The sequence below is a fragment of the Myotis brandtii genome, unplaced genomic scaffold (assembly GCF_000412655.1).
Source record: "Myotis brandtii unplaced genomic scaffold, ASM41265v1 scaffold383, whole genome shotgun sequence".
Lineage (NCBI taxonomy): Eukaryota > Metazoa > Chordata > Mammalia > Chiroptera > Vespertilionidae > Myotis > Myotis brandtii.
In genome coordinates, this window is record NW_005364711.1 from 815,553 (window position 1) to 821,493 (window position 5,941).

Genomic DNA, 5,941 nt, shown 5'->3' on the forward strand with positions numbered 1-5,941 from the left:
GCACAGCTTTTTACACATGCAGGAGTCTGGCAGAGCTGGGATCCCTCTTGCTTTGAATGATGGGGACACTGACAACAGTGCCTGGAGCTTAGGAGGAATGGAAATATTGCCAGGATGAACCAAGAACTAAGAAGGGCAGGGACTGCCTATGGTCACCTGGTGTAAGTGGGGCACAGGGAGGGCTTGACCCCACCTTTGGGATCCTCCAGGGGGGTCAGGCCAGGACTGGACACATCCCACCTGACCCCAGCAAAGGTCAGGGAGCAAGTGAGGGCCTGCCTGGCTTGGTCCTGCTGCCTTCCCTGAAGGTCACCCAGAGCCATTCAGCCATAGCACACAGTAAAGGCCTGAGATCAGCACCAAGGAAGTGCTGAGCACTAAGGGGACCCCACCCTGGCCCAGGAGGCCCTAACCTCCTACAGCCTCTGCTCTACCTCAGCACCAGGCCCTCGTCAGAACCCTATGAAACCCCTCTTGCCTCCAAACTGAGCCCGATGAGTCCCTGACCTCGACTCCACACAGAGCCAGCTCCAGTCAAGTTCCAGCTGGGCCCCAGTACTACCCCAGGTTCAGTCCCAGCCCCACCCCTGACCCTGGCCCTCGACTATGTGCCCTGAGTGACCCTCAGCTCAACCCAGTGCTGAGCCTGACTACCCACTCCCTGCAGCCGGCCCTGAGGGAGTCCCAGATCACTGGCCACACAGGCCTGACACCAGGTCACAGGACATTCTGCAGAGCCACTGTGGAAACCAAGGGCTTTCCTGGAAGAAGGCAGGGACATGTGGTTCCCTAACCACACTGGTGGAGGGACAGACACATGTATCAATGGAATGAGGAGTCCAGAAGCAGACACACACATCTGTGGAACTTGTTATATGACAAAGGTGATAGATCAGTGGGGAAAGGAGGGACTCACTAAATGGAGCTGACACCCACTGAAGGGGCTACAGTGAAAACATGCCCAATACCAAGTACTGGTGAGGGTGAGAATGGGAACACCTAGAATTCTCACACACTACAGAGGGGTACAAACGGGTACAACCACTTTGGAAAGCTGAACAGACATCTACCCTAGGATTCAGCAATTCCTTTCCTAAGTATGTACACACCCAACAGAAATGTGGACACATGCTCACCAAAAGGCAGGTGCAAAAATGCTCACAGCAGCACCACTATAACAGCGCTAGACTAGAAGCAACCCAATCTGCCCAGCAGGATGGACAAAGGAATGACAGTGAACCACAGCTCCATGCATCAGCATGGACACATCTCACCAACAGGTCAAGTAAAAAACCAGGCACAGGATTCGATCAAGAGACAGAAACCACGCTGGTTATTTCAACAGAGATTACTTAATATAAATAATTGTTAACTAGGTATAAAGTTTAAGTTAAGTAACAAAGGGTAAAAAGAGAACACAACACAAGCCTTTTGAAAATATGGGTGGAAGCATAAGACACAACAGAAAATTTGAATAGAGTGATCCACACAAAGAAAGTGAAAATAAAATATTTGCAAATCATGTATCTCATAAGACACTTGTATATAACTCACAAACTCAATAAAGAGAAATAACCCAATTTAAAAAGGGCAAAAGATATGAAAAGACATTTCTCCAAAGAAGATATGCAAATGGCCAGTAAGCAAACAAACACAACGATGCTCAACATCACTAGGCATTGGGAAATGGATGGCAATAATAACAACAACAACAGAAAACAGCTAGTGTTGGGGAGGATGTGGAGCAATCGGAGCCCTCTACACCATGGGAAGAAGTGTAAAATGGTACAGGTGTTTTGGAAAACAGTCGGACAGTTCCTCAAAAGGTTAAACAGAGACTTACCACACGACTCAGCAATTCCACTCCTAGGTATATAACCAAGAAAATAAAAGCAAACATCCACACAAAAACTTATACACACAAACGTTTATACAAGCATTATTCAAAATATTCCCCCACCCCCCCAAAAAAATAGAAATAACCAGATGTCCAGCAACTGATGAATGCATAAGTAAATATGGTAGCGCCACACACTGGAATATTATTCAGCAGTTAAAAGAATGAAATACTGATTCACACTGCTACATAATATACCTCAAAACATCACGCTATGTGATAAAAGTCCATTAACAAAAGACTACATGCAGTGTGGGGCAAAAGTAGGTTTACAGTTGCTTATGGAAAATAATACAATAATCTATGCCCTTGACTGGAATCAAACCTGGGACCTTTCAGTTTGCAGGCCGATGCTCTATCCACTGAGCCAAACCGGCTAGGGTCCCCTGTGTACAGTTTAATGCATCATTATAAATTGGGTACCCCATAATCAGCAACCACGTCTAGACCACTCAGTCACGCATAAGCCCCTGTGGACCCCCCACCTTCATCACATTTCCCTCCTCCTCCAGATATGGTCACTATCCTGACTTGTAGAAATCATTTCCTTGCCTTTCTCTTTATTGTTACTGCTACCTGGGCACCGCCAAGCAAGCCTCTGTTTTTAAACTTCATATACATGAAATTATATTGTGTGTTCTTTGCGACTTGCTCCTTCCTCACAGTGGTTCTCAGACTAGCAATGGGTCCAGGCTTGTGGATTCAGGAGTATGCTGTCTTCACAAAAATCACTGGCCTTGAAGCCACACGGACCTGCTTTGGCCTCCTAGCTCAACCCCAAAGGCTGTCAGTTAACTGTGTCACTTGTCCTTTCCTCCTTTGCAAAATTGAAACAAATTGTACCTCGGGACATGAGCACCTCAAGAGCAGGAGATTACTTCATTTGTCATTCTGTTCTCCACAGCTCAGAGGGCTGGTCCCCGATGAACCTTGGGTGAATAAAGGAGTTGTGGTGAGATGATGCATGTAAGGACCTGCTAATACAATACCCGATTCAGAACGAGTGAAGCTAAAATCTTTATTGTTATCAGTGATGTTTGTTTGAATAGGCACCCACAGAAACTGTGAGATAACAAATGTTCGTTGTTTTAAGCTGGTGCATTTGGGGACAATTTGTTACACAGCAGTGGATAAGCAACACACTGTCTCTTCTGGGATGAAAAGCATGCTGGCAGTTTTCAGAGCGTGTGGCAGGTGAGAAGATGCACTGTTCAGATCTCCTTTAAGAATGGGCTCCTGCCCAAATACAAGGAACACAAATAACTGACAGCCTTTGGGGTTCGGCCCAGCTTTCAAGATGCAATCATGCTCTTCCCGGAGTGCTCTCCCCAGCCAATGGGTGAGCTGAGGTAGTGCGGCAAGGATCTACCCATTTCTGCCCAACACATGCCCCCTATAATGGGTGGTCTTTGCTTCAGGGCTCCATGTTGGGCTGGCAGAGACTTGGACAGGTCTGCATTGGAGTCTTATGTGTCCATGAGTATCACTCCCCAATAAACCTTTCCATTCTCAACCCCATCTTAACCTGCGCTTCCCAGATAACCCCTGCTGTAACCAGGGACCACACCTGCTTCATAGAAACCCAAGCTTCCTCATCGGCCCAGACATATACAGACTCTGCCCCTTGCTAGCTCTGTGACCCTGGGCAAGGTACTCAACCCCTCTGAGCCTTTTTCTCTCACATGTAAGATGGGTGATAAAAAATGTGGGGGCTCAAATGGGATATTTATAGAGTGTGTAACAGAATGCACAGTATATAGTAAGTGCTAGAAAAAAAGGTAACTATTGTCTAGCCACAGATTACATACCAACTAATGGCTTTACATTGTCCATAAAGTTTTATTGGAAATTAGTTCAATACATTGTCTGTTGTATCTATAGTAGACCTTTGACATTCATGAGGATTATACCCTGTTATCTTTATAAAACCCAAAACTACCAAGTGCCACCATAGTACATACTGTCACCCATAAAAATACAATTCGAAATTCTACATGACTCTTTTAGACCCTTTAACAGTTCTATAAATAAGGAGTTAACAAAAAGAAAAAAAGTACAATTCGAAATTCTACATGACTCTTTTAGACCCTTAACAGTTCTATAAATAAGGAGTTAACAAAAAGAAAAGGAGTTAAAACTTTATAAAGCTGTCAAGTTATGCCAAAGCAACTTGGTGAACTGTTCCTCTTGTTTGCATTATACTTTATCACATCAGAGGGCCGAGCTGCCTCTGAGTGCCACCCTTTTAATAAACCCAAACATCCGAAATGTAACCTGTCAAAACCTGTTCCTCCCACGGCCTGCCTCACTTTGGGAAGTAATTCCAAGCCAGAAAATGGGAAGCCATCCATGGCACCTCCCTCTGTCTTAGTCCCCACTGCCAATCCAATGTCATGTTTTATCTATTTGTTCTCCCTTCAAAAAAATACCCTAAATCCACCCACTTTCCATCGCCACCAGCACCACCCAGTCTTTTCTCTTCCAAGAGCCTCCTAATTGGCTTCCTTTTCTTTTTTAGTGATTGATTGGTGAAAGAGAGAGACAGAGAGAAAGAGAGAGAGAGAGAGAGAGAGAGAGAGAGAGAGAGAGAGAGAGAGAGAGAGAGAGAGAGAAACATCAATTTGTTGTTCCACTTATTTATGCATTCATTGGTTGATTCTTGTATGTGCCCTGATACCCTGACCGAAAATCAAACCTGCAACCTTGGTGTATTGGGATGACACTGTAACCAACTGAGCTACCCGGCCAGGGCTGGCTTCCTCTTGCAGTGAGAATAAAGACCAAACTTCTTGTCAAGGCTCTGCATGAGCTGGCCCTGCCCACTGTACAATCTCACCTCCACTTCCCAAACACTCCCTCCCATTTCAAGTTCGCTCTTGTCTTAGAACCCTCCTCGGGGCCCTTTCTGTGTTTAGAACTCTCCTCGCCAGCTCTTTGCGTTGCAGGCTTCTTTGCCTCCTTAAGGTCTGAGCCTGAAAGTCACCTGCTAACTGCTGTCTAAATTAGGTTCGATCCCTCACAGCCTCCTCCGATTTCTCTCAGCCGCAGCACCCAGTCATTTCTTTTGTTGCATGCATCTCTGTTTGTCAGGACATATTTATTTGTCTTGTAAAGGTTTCCCTCCGTTTCTTTGAATGCAGGGGTCTTGTCTCTTTTGTGCATTTCTTGCCAAGCCCAGTGCTGGCCACAGTACAGGCTTGGTGAGTATCTATCTGGTGGATGAATTTTCTAGCTATCACTTTTATTTTTAACAATTATTTCCCCCCTATTTCTACCTTGTCATTGTAGAAAAGATTAGAAAGTACAGATTAAAAAAATAAAACATGCCCGGCCAATGTAGCTCAGTTGGTTAGGCATCGTCTGGTGCACAAAAGGTTGCAGGTTCGATTCCCAGTTAGGGCACATGCCTGGGTTGTGGGCTCCATCCCTGGTGGGCGATGTACAGGACACAGCTCAGTATTCTGTTCTCACATTAACGTTTTTCTCTTTTTCTCTCTCTCCCTTCATTTCTCTCTTTTAAAAAATAAATTTTAAAAAATCTTAAAAAAATAAAGTGCCACCCCCAGCTGGGCTGTACTATCTCCTGTGTCCAACAGTAGTGAAGATTTCAAAGCAGAGCTGAGGGAGGAAATGACAATCCATAACCCCCAGGAAACGACAATTCCATTTTAGTCTTCATTGCTTCTTTCCAGCCAGCCCCCCCATTTGTTTGTCACCCCCCCCTTGGCCTTTCCCCCACATTCCTCACCTGGAGTGGCAGGTGCTGGCCCAAAGAGGACTTCCCTCTTCTCTGGGTCTTTTCCTCTCACTCCCCACTCACCCCTGGGCACACACCAATTGCTCTTGGAGTCTTGCCCAGGTTAGCCACCCTCTTTTCTTATCCAGCTCTATCTTTGCTGCCTCCCTCCCTTCAGCCCAGGTGTCTTGTTAAAGATTTTTTTTCCAAATCAGTGCCATCCTCCCCCTGCTTGGAATCCTGGTTGATATATGAGCTCCCTCTACCAACGCACCCCATCCTGGAAGCTCCTTAGAAAAAGGACAATG